A 17,860-nucleotide genomic window follows, 5' to 3' on the forward strand; every position below is an offset into this window, starting at 1 on the left:
AAACCACCAATTAGGAATCAATCCTACACCACCAATACATCATTGTCAAAATCTCTTATTGAATTTTCCCAATGAATGATCAAGCTATCAAGACACTATGAATTTTCCTAACACCAACTATCTAGGTAATATAAACATCATCCATTCTCTCATCTCAAAGAAACATACCAATGCACAAATGAACACAGACAAGGCCAATTAACAGAGTTTGCATCAACATTGAATCAATCACGTGGGTATAGATAGTCCACAAAGATTCATTCCACTGTAAGTGAATAGGTAGCTAATCTACAACTTACATAACTCAAATATCTAATCAATAAAACTTGCACAATCATTATCATATTAGTGACCTGCAAATTGAGATATCAAAGAGAACTTAATCCCGTATACCAAATGAATCAAACACCAAATCAACATTGGATCTAATTTTCCAAACATGTCCACAACTATGTACCATAGTAAAGGAACCAAATAAGCATCTAGCAGATAAACAACAACCTCCAAACATTAAACCAAATCACCACAAACATGACTATATTATGTCAATGCAAAAGGTATACCTACATAACCATGACAACATAATCATCACCAAAGTTGTACCTGCACTCAATTGTCACCCACAAGAGACTCCAAGTCTCAAACCATGTCCAACCATGTCCTCAAACCAAAGATAACATGTATACATGTCACCATCAAAATCCAACTTTGAAAAATACTTGTAAACTTGTACCAAGAAGCACCAAATCTGATAATCAACTATAGCATCATAAATATATCATGTTCTCCCTCAAGGTGTTGCCTCTTGACTCATCCAAATGCTCACATAATCACACCCCAAATTTTAGGCACCTACAAGTGATCAAACGAGTACATACCTCTCCATATTCATTAAATTGATAAAACAACAACACCATTATATAATAGACTGAACATGCTCTCCAACACCTATTCAAAATAAAAAATCTAATTTTGTATGCAAAAGTTATGACCAAAACTATGTAAATCAGAACATCTAGCTTTTACGCCCCCAAAAAATGCCAAAATAGCAAAATTAGTGAACCAAACTTGTGTCATTGCATAGCACTCAAAACTAATGTAATTGTGAAAAATTAGGGTTTCCGTTATTAGATGTATGAAAACCACTAAGTTTTTCTTAGGTTGACCATTACATTCAAAAGAGGGAAAATCCAATAGATCCAGTAAAAAAACAGCAAAGATTAAGATTGAATACTGATTAAATTGATTTGGGAGCTTCCTCTTTTGTGAGTTGAAATGCTGAATTACGATAAAGTGTTGAAAAATGAAGGTAAAACTGAGAAAACAGTAAGCTACATGTGCGAAATTTTCACATGCACCTGGATCTGAGTAGAATATCCAGATTCAAATCTAATCCTAAAAAAAGCTCCAAAAAATTTGAGACCGGTGTGCCCGTCACCCTAGTCCTCCTACTTTTTCACACACCGAAGAGGGTTGATTCGTCTTTGTAAATAGTGCCTATTCTGAAGAGTATAGCTCCGTACCTGTTTCCTGCACACATAAAGAAAGGGAAATAGGTTGGGAATATGGGCTTGCCTTAGGTCAAACCCCAGTTTTAGAATTAACCATGAAAAAGATAATTGAAACTGTTGTAATAGAAAGTTCTCCTTTTGAGGGAGATGTTGAATAATGACTGAAAATCAAGTGATATACCTCCTTGTGAAGTTTTGTTTGTCTCCACACAGAATTAGGTCTTGATGAAGTCTTCAACAAAATGAGATGATCAATGTCTACTTTAATTATTGTCCAAGGCTTGAAGGAAGACTGATTGATGCTCAATTTCTCTTGAATGCTTGATTGCTTGATCTCATGTGGGTATAACGTATGCATGAATGCTCAAACGAGAGGGGAAATCTGCCTTTTATACTTGTTTGTCAGATAAATTGCTAATTTCCCAACATGAGCCGACACAGAGAGAGAAATCCCGCTCAATTTTGAACTAGGACCAAGGGGTCAAATGAGGCCCAAATTAGGGGGGACCATGGCATGACACCCTAGTCTTACCCCTTTTTAGGGCTAGGGTGCTATGTGCATAGTCCAAAACTAAAAAAATGATGTAATTCATGAGGGGCATGAGCATAACTAGGTCCCAATCAGGTCAAGGGGTGCAAACACTAAGGCAGGGACCCAATGAGGTCAAAATTGTACAGGGGTGCAATTTTAGGATGCTACAACTAGATTTCCAACTAGTATAAGAAGTCAAAAAATAGACTCCTTGGGTGAAATTTGTGCTCATTATTAAAAATAGCCTCCTTGTGCATACAAGCAACATTTGTGGAATTAAATATTTTGCCCAATTTAATTAAATTTCCATTTCAAAGGTTTCTAAAAATAATATATTATAAGGGGGGCTCGGTTAGACTAGACCCACCCCCTTGTAAAATATGGCATATCAACTTTTTAATTTCAGTGACAAATGTAAAAAATTGATTCAATTTAAAAAGGTAGAATTTTTTATTTTTCAAACTGCATATTAAATAATTTAAAATGCATTTAAAAAAGTTTTAGGCATTTTAATTTTGGGTCCTTGCTATGGGACCCAACCATTTGGGAGACTAAAGTCCCTCTGACCGGTGCAGGCCCCATTGGAAGGGACTTGTATTTGTGATATTAGATGGTGCCAACATGTACTAGCTATATGGTATCGATGACACCAAAAATACTACAACTTACCATCTGTGATTGGTGTAGGGGGTTGGGGAGTGGTGGCCCTGCAGCCCCCACAAATAAACTTTTTTTCTTTTCAATATTTTAAACAAAAAAGTCCCCCACACATACAATATGCGATATTTAGCTAGCATAAAAATACTTTTGAAAGTAGCATCATAATGCAAATTACTCCATGAGAATCATATTTATAATATTTACAACAGAAAATTCTTCTAATCTAGATTTCCAAGAATGCCACATGGCAAATCCTAATTGCTTTAAGACATACAAACTATAACTTTGAAGTGCATGCATAATGCCCACACTTGATAAAGACAAGTTGCTTGACATGCAAAGTACTTACACACATTCAAAACTCCACTTCTACGCAAAGTGCCAACTTGCATAAGTGCCACTAGTAATAGAATATTTTATTTTTCTCTTACTTCAAATTTAGTTATCTTCCATATATGGTACCCACAAAAAGGATGCCTATCTCCTAAAAAATAGAAAACATGTCAACCTTGCCACCTCCCATGTAGGATGACAACTCATAGTGTAAGTCACACAAAATGACATCATTGGACAAATAAAAATTTATAGAGAATAATAATTTAATTAATTAATCAACCAATGTTAGGAAATTGAAAAGGTTGAGACCCTTGAATCCCAATAGTTATTTGTGTTCATTTTCTTCTCTCTTTCTATCATATTGTTAAGCTTTGCAATGGATTTTGTAGGAGATGAGTGGATTGTATCGGTCAAGATCAAGTCACGCTCTTGTCAGTAGTGCACCACAATTTGTGGGGCTTGTCGACACTCCAACAACATTACCTTGACGGCAAGAATCCAACCCTACTTGCATCCGCTCAACTTATCCATTTGGTCGAGACTCAGTTGATTCTAGGCCATTGCGCACCCAAGAATCCTTTCACGACATTTAAATCCGTTGTTTACAGGCGGTGTTAAGCTCAACAATAGCAGAGGAGGACAAAGCACCAACATATTTTTAGGGGGTTGCACTGAAGTGCAACTTCCTACAACACCAATCATGCGACTCACTCGACTTAGGAAGATCTAAGGAGCGCATAGGTTGGACTACACCTTGCAAAATCGGATCGAGTCACTTAACACAACAATGACGTTTCAAGATCACACACCAAGAAACCAAACTCAATAAAATTTTGAAAGCAAAGAATCATAAACATGCGTAAAGAAAGCTACACCAAGAAATCACTCAACACAATATTGGGGCCAAGAATCTATCTAATGTTAATAGGGTTACAACAAGATTATATAAACCCGGATTCAAAGGGCGCAGGTCGAGTTACATCGATATTGCCTAGCCTCGAATGGATTTGCTCTCCTAGCTATCCTAACCCCACAAAATACAAAGCACTTGGCGATAGTAAATTCCCTATGCCCACAAGTCACTCACATTTAAGAATTCCAACACACAAAATTTCCTTACTAGCACTCAAAATTTGTACCACAGAATAAAATGCTTGCAAAGTTCTTACTCGCTCCAACAATTGGTCATTAACTCATAAACTCATATCATAGAGAATAATGTGCACACAATTTATACAACTCAAGCTCCTAGAACCCAAGCAACACAAATTGCATCACATGACCAAGATATATCGAGCACACATGAATTGGCACAAATCAAATCACAATTGAGCATCTCAGAACTCGACTCAACATGTGGAAGTTGGCTCCCAATGAGAGTGCGGCTTCCCCACATCAGCCAAGATCAAGTCGCACTCTTGCCAGTAGTGCACCGCAATTTTGGGGGCTTGTTGCCACTCCAACAACATTACCTCAACGACAAGAATCCAACCTTACTCACATCCACTTACCTTATTCATTTGGTCAGGACTCGGTTGATTCTAGGCCATTGCGCGCCCAAGAATCCTTTCGCGGTAAAATTCATTGTTTGTAGGCAGTGTCAAGCTCAACAATAGCAGAGGAGGACAATGAACCAACATACCCCCTTATATTCTCCCCCACTTGAAAAAGGTAATGCCCTCGATGCTAGTGATCTGTCTTCACTCCATGCAAAGACCTTTTTGCACAAGGGTGCGATTGCACAACCTCATTCAAGCTGAGTATAGCTCCTTTGCAGGAACTCCAAAAATTTCTCTTCATGACACCATAGCAATTCAACTCGCTCCCAAGTAGCTTCATCCTTTGGCATACCACACCACCAAACACGTAGTTCCTTATACGATATTTCTCCATATCCTCAGGATTGCATTGCAAGAACCTCAACAATCTCTCGATTAGGTTGATCAACCATATTTGTGGGACCATGACTCAAGATATTTTAGACTACATCATCTGGATCAGAGTGGTGTGGCCTAAGTTGGTTCACATGAAAAACTAGATGCACCTTCAGATGCAACAAAAGATTCAACCGATAGGCAACTTTTCCAATCCACTATACAACTTCAAAAGGTCCATCTCAGTGTCAAATCAAAGAACCACTTAACCCTTTTGGAGTCTTGAATTGGTTTGGATACATCTAGAGCAGACTCGATTTCCTACCTCGAACTCGACCTGCCTCCTATATAAGTAGTAGCAAAGTACTTCATTCGGTTGGGGGCTTTGGTCAAGTGATATCAAGCTAAGTCCTTTCTCTCATTCCACCTCTTTACATATTCGATAGACTCAAGACTGGGTCCAAGGTATCCACACAAAATGGAATGTGGAGTGAGGGGCTATTGTGTGGTAGCCAACACAAAAGGTGAATACTAGTTAGCTGTGGGTTGTAACCAAACTGTGCCAGATCCAATAGTTGGGGCCAATTAGACTAGTCCACATGAACATAATGCTTAAGAAAATATTCCAAAATTCCATTGATGTGCTCTATTTATCCATCCATTAGGGGATAATACGTCATTGACATGAGAAGCTCGGTTCCCATGAGCTTAAAGAGCTCACCCCCAAAATTTGAAGTGAATCCTAGGTCTTGGTCTGAGATTATACTCAAAGGTACACCACAAAGTTTAACAAAAAGCTTGAAAAAGAGCATTGTTGTGGCCTCAACAGTGCATGGTTGTTTACATGGAATGAAGGTTGTATACTTTGAAAATCGGTCGACCACTTTTGGCAAGTGACACTGCATGTATGCTGAGATGTTGTCATTGATGGAAACTCAGATCAGATTTGGCATCCGTGGTTCATGTTTTCATCATTCCAGAAGATTGATCAAATATTGGTGAGGCCTGGTGAGTAGAATAGTGTATCCGATAGAGTGTATAGTGTTTTGGTTGGCGGATTGTTTTGGTTGAGTATTTTGCTTTGTGGATTTGGGAGATGTATTGTGGATATGTAATTTACTTTATTCCAGGTTTGTGGCCTTCGATGTTAAGTTTTGTGTTGGTTGGTAAGGTCTAGTAGATTGGTTTTTGGTAAAGTCGGTGGTTATTAGTGGTAACATGTGGAAATGCGTTATGTGGATCTTGTGGATCGATTTTGGTGAGTGTTTATGTGTTCGAGGTTGGTGAGCCGACATGTGGAAAGTGTGTGGATATTTTGTTTTGGTTTGCATGGTTTGTTTTAATCGAATTGAGTTGACTTGAGCAACATGCTTCATGTTGCGTGTTATGTGTTTGTGGGCCGACATGAAGGTGACTTAATTTGATGATGCAGATATAAAAGAGCAATTGGTTTGATCCTATTTGAGATAAGTAGTTGTGTGGAAGTGGTGTATGAGCAATTGTGCACAGCTACACGTGTGCAAGGTGAAGACTTGTGCTTCAATATGATGCAAAATATCAGAAGAGAGGAGTTCTACAGAGTTGAGTAAGATACAATATTTTGTGCTTAACCAAAACTACTCTAGGCATTTGTAGATGCTATTTCATAGTTCATTTTCATGTATGCTACCTTTGTAACTCTTTTGTAAGGTAGTGAGCCTTCCCTAAAGGTTGTAGCCTTTATGAGTTTCTTATTTGGCAGTGAGCTCTAGATAGTGTGCCTAAATGCATGTGCATTCCTATGTAACATTTACACATTCTTTTAACATAGTATCATTTTAATGTGGGTAGGATCCCACCGTGGTTTTTCCCTCGATCGAGTTTTCCACATAAAAAATCTTGTGTTATGGTGGTGCTTTTGTGTGTATTGTTGCTAGTGTTTCTCTACCTCCCACCTCTTGTTGAGGTTTGTCTTTGTCTTGTGAGTGTCATCAAGGTCATAGCTAGTTTTCTCATGGCAATTAAGATGCTCATTCATAAGCCTCCTCGTCTCTTATGAGAAGAGATAATGCTGAACAAGGATGGTCTCTAGTTAGGCTCTTCCCCAACCTTTGGTTGGGATTGTTGGCTTGCCAAATATAGATAAGTTCCTTTGGTTGGTTCTTGATATTTCTCTTGCTCGAGATGTTAGAGATAAGAAAATATGGTATTGATAATAAAATAATGATGGGTGGGACCATTTTGTGGACACTTCAGATCAATTGATATATGCAATAAACCAAATGATTATTATCCACCTCCTCTCCTTAATGCTCTTACTCTTAAGGAGTACAAGATAATGTATGTACGCCTCGTTTGTAGTGCAGTTAGGTACCTCTCACAATAAGTACGAGGTAGTCCCATATTGCTCTAACCCATCTATAGACCTATACACATATGGTTGACATCATGAACTATTAAAGACCCTTTCCTTTCCTCATTACATAATGACTTTATATAATTGTATTTTGTTTTAGGTTCTACCCATTTAGACTTTTAAGATGTGACTATTTCTACCATGAGTATTCATTATAATTTAGTCCCATCATTTCCCTGATATTTTCCCTCAATTAAATTAAAGATTCCCATTAAAACAATATTAATCTGTTGTCGAGGCACGTAAAGACATTATCATAGCTAAGCAAATTTGGCATTCTTTCAAAGAGAGCATCATACACATCCCCTGCATGGAGCAAATCTTGGCAATGGTGTCTTGCAACTTCTCTGAGAAAGTCCATTAAAGGAAGCCTTTTCATTTGGTCAACAAAGGCTCAGTATGGCTCAACAGATCATGACGCCCTACCAGATGGGTCCATTTACCTTATCTCACAGGTTTTTTATTCGCCTCTGCACACTGTACATCTCTGTTTTATCTCTTTCTTTGTTTTTCTGAGCAATTTCATTTGTTTTGCAGAGTAGTTTTAGCTCCCTTAAGCAGGCTAAGATCATACGATTACATGCCTCAACCACATGCCATCCTTTATTACACTCAGAGAACGACTCCAGGTGGCCTTTTGATCTCAGAAGCAGCTGCTGTTTCTGAAAGTTGTAAAGGGTGGGTGAGAAGTTCCTCCATTTTTATTCTGAAGAAATAAGCCCTCGTATATTAGGGTTTGAGGATTTAATGGAATTGAAACTCTGTTTTATACCAGGATTCCACGAGCGCCTGGAATATGGACGAAGGAGCAAGTTGAAGCGTGGAAGCCCATCGTCAGTGCCGTCCATGATAAAGGAGGCATTTTCTTCTGTCATTTATGGCATGCCGGAAGATGTTCCCATGTTGGTCTGTGCTCATTTATATTCTGGTTTATAATTGTAATCCCATACAAGAGGGCAAATTATAATTTAGAATTATATTGGGGATGCAGATTATCAGCCTAATGGCTAGCCCCCAATTTCATCCTCAACCAAAAGATTGCCCGGCAAAATTGTTTTACCAAATGGTAAAGATCTAGCAGATGCATCGGTTCCGCGCGCCCTAGAAACAGAAGAAATTCCGCATATTATAGCAGATTTTCGCAACGCCGCAAGAAATGCCATAGACGCAGGTGAGTTTTACATACGAGATTGATTTATCCCTAAATATCCAATCAATAAACTTTGTTCTGTGTAACTTGAAATGCTGGGGTTTCCTTCTGTAACAGGGTTTGACGGCGTTGAAATCCATGGAGCTCATGGATACCTTGTGGACCAGTTCTTGAAAGACAGTGTAAACGACAGGACGGATCGCTATGGCGGAAATCTGGAGAATCGTTGCAGATTTGCTCTCGAAATGGTGGAAGCAGTGGTGGATGAAATTGGAGCAGAACGCGTGGGAATTCGGCTTTCTCCTTTTTCATCTCATTATGATGCGTATGACTCAAAGCCGGAGGCGCTGGGGCTTTACATGGCGGAAGCTCTGAATAATTATAACATTTTATATGCACATTTGGTTGAGCCCAGGATTGTTGATTCTGAGACGACGATAGCGAGTGATCAGAGCCTACTTCCGATGAGGAAAGCATTCAAGGGGTCATTTTTGGCTGCAGGGGGTTATGATCGGGATGAAGGGAACGAAGCTATTTCCAGTGGCAAAGCAGATTTAGTGGTTTATGGGCGATTGTTTTTGGCAAATCCAGACTTAGCCAAAAAGATTTGAGTTGAATGCGCCTCTCAATAAATACAACAGACAAACATTTTATATTTCCGATCCTGTTGTTGGATACACAGATTACCCATTCCTGGAATATTGAATGTGGGTTTGTCATGTATGAATTGTTGTGCATGTATGAATTGTTGTTGTGATGGTTGTTGATATTTTTTGTTTCAAAATTAATACAAATAAAAATTATTGTTTGAAATATAAAATATCAATTTTTGTGTGGTTATATATTTATAATTACAATACGTCGTATTTATAATTGTAACTTTAAAAATGTTATTGCTATGAAATGTACCACTAATTATATGATAATGTAATGAATATATTGTAAATTCTGAATAACTTAATATTATAATTATTATATGCTATGTTATTATCATATAATCATGATTTAGTTTTTAATAAAGTAACGTACACTAGTCTATAAGAACGGAACGCTGCTATTACCCGATCTCTACAATATACTAGTGAATGGATGATTGATATAAACAATAAACAAATTCCTTTACATTTTGGAGTTCTCTTGTGAATATTGTTTGGTGGCAGCTCACATAAGCCAAACAAAACAATTTCAATGTCTTCATATTTTGTCTTAGAAAACTTGTGCCTTTTTTTAGATAAAAGAAAGACATGTTTTTACCAATTCCAACCTCTTTAAATTGATAATGCATGTAAGGTATTAGAAATTGAAACTTATAATTATACAACTATGGAGCTTTCCTTAATAACAATATGTTAATGATAATAAGGATACAAATTTTATAAAGTGCATATTTTTAGATAATCTTGTGGATGCAATAAAGGTTGAGAGTTTGTTTAATAGAATTTAACAATATAGAGATCTTAATAATATGTTAAAGATAAGGACGTAAATTTTATAGAGAGCATATTATTAGTTAATCTAGTGGATGCAATAAAAGTTGATAGTTGGTTAATAAAGTCCAATAATATAAAGGTAATTTTTTTTGTTTAGATAAAAAAAATTTATGGTTAGAAAATAGATTGTTGAATTATGAAAGATTAAAGAAAATTTCCAACTTAATGTAGATTATATATTTATTTTGTAATTTTATATATAGAAGAGCATTGTTAAATATTGAGGGCCCTTGGTTTTATAATTATAATAACAATATTTACTTGTGCAAATGGAGATTAGGGCTTTGGTCCCTTAGTGGATCTATGTGCAGGTAATCCTACTTGGGTGCACCTTAATATAAATTCATTTGCTTATTCTTAAAACTAGATAGTGTGATAAAAAATAAGAACAAAATAGCTTTTGTCAAATTCTATGTAAATTTGGAGTGTTCAAGATCCTCTCTAATTCTATAGTTTTGGAATCCAAGTATGGCAAATAGACACAAAATCCAAGTATGGCAAATAGACACAAGCTATCTTGTATAAAAGCTATAAAACTAAGCCTTTATTGTTAAAACTATTCCCAATCAAGACATCTTATTTGTGATTGTCCTAAAAAAGATAATGGATGGTTAATAGATGATCAATAGTATAGTTAATTGAGAAGTTTTTCTAAAATTTACAATTAATTATTTAAAAAATGCTTAAATCTACAGGTGCAATTGTCAAATAATGGTAATATAAGATTTGTTTTATATGAATATTTCTAATTGTTATTTACATCTATTATTAGCTTACATTATTTTTTTGGTCATGGTCTAATATTAGAACTTTAAGTAGAATGCTTTTATTCCCATAAGATATCATTAAGATTTTTTTTTAGTTATATCTTATTGCAAAAATTAAAAAAATAGATTTTAATTTGTGTGTCAATCCAAAAGATAACTTTAAAGTTTGTAATTGTTTTGTTTTGAGCATGCATTGCATCCTAATTCACTACTTAGGTTTGACATACACAATTTTAAGATAAATTGCAAGCTATACTACAATTATGTTAGACTATCAATACTTTATCATTTAAACTTATTATCACATATCATTTATGATTATTGCTTCTAAGATCATAATATTGTCAATTGTTTTTTAGCTATTACAATTTATTGACATACTTCAAATTGAATAATAATTCATTTTTGCTATTTTTAATAATAAAAACAATCATACAAAAAAAAACAAATACAAGAAAAAAGTCAAAAAAAAAAAAAAAAAATTGAAATAAAAATTCCAATCACTTCCATAGAACTTGTGTGCTTTATTTTTTCCAAAAAAAAAACAAAAACAAATCCATTTAAAAATTCAATTCTTGAACTAATATGCTCCATTAATTTGTTTTTAATTATAAATTATAATTTCTCCAATTAAAAAATTATATGGAACCAGAAATGACTCCACAAATACAAACAAAGGAGAATCATTTTACATATTATTGGCAAGCATTACAGCCTGGGGAGTGGGGCCTCTATCCTTCATTATAGAAAACACTATTATCACATATTAAAGTTTGACAATGGTGTGTTGCAACGGCTCTGAGAAAATCCATGGTTTTCCATTTCACCTGCGCTTTTGGTTGACACAGGCGCAGTATGGCTCAACAGATCATTCCCCTCATGAAGCCCTACCAGATGGGCCCATTTACCTTGTCTCACAGGTATCTTCTTCGCCTCTGTTTTATCTCTCTGATGTTTTTCTGAGCAATTTCATTTGTGTTGCAGAGTGGTTTTAGCCCCTTTAACCAGGAAAAGATCATACGATTACATGCCTCAACCACATCCCATCCTTTCTTACACTTAGAGAACATCTCCAGGTGGCCTCTTGATCTCAGAAGCAACAGTTATTTCTGAAACTGGAAAAGGGTGGGTAAGAAATTTCTTTATTTTTGCTTTAGAGAAATAAGCTCTGGGTATGTTAGGGTTTCAGGACTTAAAGGCAATTGAAATTCTCTGTTTTATAACAGGTATGCTCGGGTCCCTGGAATATGGAAGAAGGAGCAAATTGAAGCGTGGAAGCCCATCGTCAGTGCCGTCCATGATAAAGGAGGCATTTTCTTCTGTCAATTATGGCATCCCGGAAGATGTTCCCATCTTGGTCTGTGTTTATTTCTATACTGCTTTATAATTTCTGCTTATGATTTTGATCCCATACAAGATGAACAAAATTATTAGCTATAATTATGTTGGGGATACAGATTATCAGCCTAATGGCCAGGCCCCAATTTCACTCTCAACCAAAAGAATGCCCAGCGAAATTGTTTTAGCAAATGGTAAAGATGTGGCCGAGGTATCGGTTCCGCGCACCCTAAAAACAGAGGAAAGTCCGCATATTATTGCAGATTTTCCTAGCGCCGCAAGAAATACCATAGACGCAGGTCAGTTTTACTTATGAGATTGATTTATCCTTAAGTCTCAAAACGATTGAAAGGTAAATATCGAATCAATTAAATTTTTTTCTGTGCAACATGAAATGCTGGGGTTTCCTCCTGTAACAGGGTTTGATGGCGTTGAAATCCATGGAGCCTATGGATACCTCGTCGACCAGTTCGTGAAAGACAGTGTAAGCGACTGGACGGATCGCTACGTCGGAAATTTGGAGAATCGCTGCAGCTTTGCTCTTGAAATTGTGGAAGCATGAAATTGGAGCAGAACGCATGGGAATGCGGCTTTCCCCCTTTTCAAACTATTTAGACGCCTACAACTCAAATCCCGAGGCTCTGGGAATTTTCATGGCGGAGGCCTTGAATAAATACAATATTGTGTATACTCACTTTGTAGAGGAAAGGCATGAAAAGGGATTTGCAATGGACAAAATCCTGTTTCCCATGAGGAAAGCTTTCAAGAATTTTTACATGGTAGCTAATGATGGTGAGGAAGGGAATAAAGCTATTTCAAATGGCAAGGCAGATCTGGTAGCTAATGGAAGATATTTTATATCTAATCCTGACCATCCAAAGAGATTTGAGTTGAATGCACCCCACAATGGCAATGACTATGACAGCGGCACATTCTACACTTCTGGTCCAGTTGTTGGCTATACAGACTATCCAGGAACACACTTGATTTAAATAAAAAATAGTTTTTACTAATAAAAAAATAAATAGTATTATTTTTCTTGTAGATCTTTATGGGAATGCTATTTTTAGGTGTACATAAATTTGGTAGGGAAGACAACAGAAAAATGTCCCCTGGAAAGTCTTGTTCCATCATTATATTTTTTACCTGCGGTTAGGGTTTAGTTTAATTATATTCTAATTTTTTGGTTTTTTTAGTGCATATATAGCTATATATTAATTAAAAGAAAAGAGTATACAAGAAAAAACAATTTAAAGAAGTTCAATCAAGTCAAAAAGCTAAAGATGCATTTCGGATTGATAAGACACATTACATAGAGAACCAAATCAAATAGAACACTAGTAAGCTAAAGACACATTACATAGAGAACCAAATCAAATAGAACAGTTGTAAGCTAAAGACACATTACATAGAGAACCAAATCAAATAGAACAGTTGTAAGCTAAACTTTTTATTTATGAAGAACTAGATTACAAAAAGATTTTATTTGATTAGATATTAGAGTTCATCACTATAAAATTATAAAAGACACTTAAAAATAGAAATTATTCAATCATGTAACATACAATATAGAACAAAAATGTAAGGAGGATGAATATTCTAATTAGTAAAATTAGATTAAATGAACTTGCTCCATCAAAACTAGACTGAGAATCTATTAATCTCCATGAAAAATTGGGTCCAAAAAATTCTTCATATCCAATTGAACATGAGCAAATCTATTTAGATTAGTTTATCAATTATATTTTTTAAACAAAAGAATAATCACTCTCAATTTAAATAGGGGAAGTTGTGTTAAATATTCAACTTAGTGCCCTTTGAGACTAGTTGATGCAATAAATTATAATAAAATTTCATACAAGGGAGAGTTACTTATAAATGAGTGTTCAATTATAGAAAGACAGTATTAAATTTGAAACTATATAATAAAATATTGAAATGCATGTGGATTATGAGTAGAAACATCTAAAATTTTGAGATAAATTAAAAACTCATAATAATGATTGAAAAATAGATTAGCATTTTCAAAGCAACATATTATATAAACTAATTGAGTTATATAGCAATATATTTATTTGCTACATCTCTTCCAATTTAGTTGAAACTTTTTCATTTAAAAGTATAAATTTAGATTATTTGAATTATAGTTATTATAATTAATGTTAAAAAGAGAACAACAATTTAGATGATTAGAGAAGATGAAATTATTTTGTCAATGAATTTGTTTAGGTTGTACAATTGTTTATGCTCTATTTATTACAATTAGAGAAATGGTCATGCTAATCACATCAACCCATCTTATGTTAGGGCCTAATTTCTCTAGCCACCCATTTTAATTAGTCTTTGTGCATTGTGGCTAGTGTAATCCTCATACTAGTCATGTTAGTCAAGTCCACCTATCCCTAATCATATGACTTGCTTAGATAGGATGTTGGCATATGTTATCAAGTTTGACTTTACAATTGTCCAAATGTTACATTTACTTGAAAGTTTTTAAAGTCTTTTCAACATATCCATTTTCAGCATATCCTCACAAGCTTCAATGATATCACATCTCTTTAGGGTATTATGTCAAATAGCATGTTCATTTTTTTATCCTTTCAAATTTTTGGGATAAGTGTCATTTTAACATTTGATAAAAATTCCTAATAGATAACAATGCATTATTTGAGTCATGAAACAAGGTGATACACAATACTAAACAAGACACAACTTCTCATGCAAACATTATATACATTATTTTTGACTTATAAGTGACAACATATTATCACTAAAAATTTGTGATAAATGGCTAATGTATCAATAATATATTATTTGAGTAAAGAAATATGATAGCAACAAATACACAATACTAAACAAGATACAATCTCTCATACCACATCATATACATCATACCTAAAAATAGATGACAACATATTATAATTAGAAACTTATTACAAATATTTGATAATTTTTTTCTAATATTTAATCTTTATGCTAAACCATTATATCTTCACTCCACTTTAACATAGTTTAAACATAATTTAGATGCAATTTAAATAACAATTAATAATTTTACGCCTCATTTATAAATAATGATTAATTTTTTTTATTAACTTAAAAAAAAAAAAAAATTGCACAAATTTCCAATAAAAAAGGTACATATTCAATCATTTCATTTAAGATTAGCCTCAATAATTATTTGTGCAGAAGGCCCTGCAATTGGTAACTAGGTATTTGGTTTTCCCAACTAAAGATAGAAAGTGGATTACATTGTTATGTAACATGTGGGCCCATGACCATGAAGTTCTTTTCCCATTTAATAATAGATCACACACCAGATTTGGTCTGGTAAGAAGGAAGGTGGGCCGTTATAGTCCTCTCTAATCTTTTGTTGTATGATTTAACTGATATTTACTTTTGATAAAGGGCAAAAATAAATATATATTTAAATTATATTAATTTTTTTTAAAATTTAGTCAATTGGACGATAACTGAACTGAAGGAATGATGAGTAACAACTCCAAGAATGATGATTGACAGAAAGAAAAAGAAAAAGGAACGATGGCTGACAGAAAGGTGTATTGCCCTCATTATTAGGTTGGCTTTATTTAATTTGCTCTTCAAATATGTGGTTGGGCTTTGTTAGAAGGTCCATGGTTTTATTATTTTAGGTTATAAATTGAGCACTGAACTCAACCTGACCAATTCAGTCGCGCTTTTGGTTGACACAGGCTCAGTATGGCGCAAGAGATCATTCCCCTGATGACGCCTTACCAGATGGGTCCATTTACCTTGTCTCACAGGTAGGTCTCTTCTTCCCCTCTCTCTACCTCTTTCATCTATTTTCTTTTTTCGTCTGTCTAGATGTTTTTCTTAGCAACTTGATCTGTGTTGCAGAGTGGTTTTAGCCCCCTTAACCAGGCAAAGATCATACGATTACATGCCTCAACCACATGCCATCCCTTATTACACTCAGAGGACAACTCCAGGTGGCTTCTTGATCTCAGAAGCAGCTGCTATTTCTGAAACTGCAAAAGGGTGGGTGAGAAATTCCTTTATTTTTATTCTGAAGAAATAAGCTCCGGGTATGCCAGGGTTCAGGACATAATGGCAATTGAAATTCTCTGTTTTATACCAGGTATCCACGGCTGCCTGGAATATGGAGGAAGGAGCAGGTTGAAGCATGGAAGCCCATTGTGAAGGGTGTGCATGAGAAAAGGGGCATTTTCTTCTGTCAAATATGGCATGCCGGAAGATATTCCCATGTTGGTCTGTGTTTATTTCTATACTGGTTTATTGTTTCTACTTGTAATTTTAATCCCATACAAGAGGAGTAATCTTTAGTTATAATTGTATTGGGGATACAGATTACCAGCCTGATGGCTAGCCCCCAATTTCACCCTCAACCAAAAGAATGTCCGGCGAAATTCTTTTACCAAATGGTAAAGATGTGGCAGAGTTGTCGGTTCCTCGTACCCTAAAAACAGAGGAAATTCCGCAGATTATTTCAGATTTTTGCAATGCTGCAAGAAATGCGATAGAAGCAGGTAAGTTTTACTTATGGGACTGATTTATTCTTAAATCTCGAGCAGTTTGAAGCTAAATATCCAATCAATAAACTTATTTCTGTGTAACTGAAATGCTGAGGGTTTCCTCTGCAACAGGGTTTGACGGCATTGAAATCCATGGAGCCCATGGATACCTTGTGGACCAGTTTATGAAGGACAGCGTAAACGATCGAACCGATCGCTATGGCGGAAATTTGGAGAATCGTTGCAGATTTGCCCTTGAAGTGGTGGAAGCAGTGGTGGATGAAATTGGATCAGAACGCATGGGAATTCGGCTTTCCCCCTACTCAAACTTTTTAGACGCCTACGACTCAAATCCGGAGGCTCTGGGAGTTTACATGGCGGAGGCCCTGAATAAATACAATATTTTGTATGCTCACTTTGTAGAGGCAAGGTTTGAAAAGGGAGTTGGAATGGACAAGAGCCTGTTTTCCATGAGGAAAGCTTTCAAGAATACTTTCATGGCAGCAGGAGGTTATGATGGTGAGGAAGGGAATAAAGCTATTTCAAGTGGCAAAGCAGATCTGGTAGCTTATGGCAGGTTTTTTATATCGAATCCAGACCTTCCAAAGAGATTTGAGTTGAATGCGCCCCTAAATGATTATGACAGAAGCACATTCTATACTCCTGATCCGGTGGTTGGCTACACAGACTATCCATTCCTGGAATTGTGAGTCCATTTGAGTAAAGCAAATTCTTCTTTTGTGATTCATCAAGCTGAGCTATACAAAATTCATACATTCTGTAGTTACGTGGATAAGATTTATGTGGACGAAATTCTTTTTGGTCCTGGAATTTGGATAAGATTTTTCACTTTTCAGGAGGCTGGTCAGTTGTATTGAAGAAATGATAATGCTTTTCCTTTGATTTCGGGTCTTTTTGGTACTGCCCAGATCCGTTTCACATTAGTCTCTTCTGCGATTTTTGACGCATTTACATCTGTACGTTGGATGTTCTACAATTCCGCCGAAGCATTCTTTATAATCTGAGACCATTGTGTGAACTTAACGGTTTGGCTTAAAGGTTTTCAAGTTGTTAAACCCTACCCTGATATTGTAGGGAAAGGAGCTAGTAGCTGTCATTTGATTTTATATGCTACTTAACTGTTTAAATGATATAGAGAATGGAGTGGTAAAGAAGTAATAATCATGACAATTAAATGTTCAGAATGCAGATATTTATTTATTTATTAATTTTGTTGATTTTGTATGTTAGTGATATGAGAATTATAGTTTAATTGTTGACAATGTTGGTTAA

At 35.4% G+C, this 17,860-nt stretch overlaps 3 pseudogenes; all 3 read left to right on the top strand.

The window, feature by feature from the left end:
* The first annotated feature begins 7,552 nt into the window (after positions 1-7,552).
* Positions 7,553-9,221, top strand: LOC131058362 (putative 12-oxophytodienoate reductase 11; annotated as a pseudogene).
* Positions 9,222-11,430: 2,209 nt separating this feature from the next.
* LOC131058360 (12-oxophytodienoate reductase 1-like) lies at positions 11,431-13,060 on the top strand (annotated as a pseudogene).
* A 2,486-nt stretch (positions 13,061-15,546) lies between these two features.
* Positions 15,547-17,850, top strand: LOC131058358 (putative 12-oxophytodienoate reductase 11; annotated as a pseudogene).
* The last annotated feature ends 10 nt before the right edge of the window (positions 17,851-17,860 follow it).

The sequence above is a fragment of the Cryptomeria japonica genome, chromosome 3 (genome assembly GCF_030272615.1).
Source record: "Cryptomeria japonica chromosome 3, Sugi_1.0, whole genome shotgun sequence".
NCBI lineage: Eukaryota > Viridiplantae > Streptophyta > Pinopsida > Cupressales > Cupressaceae > Cryptomeria > Cryptomeria japonica.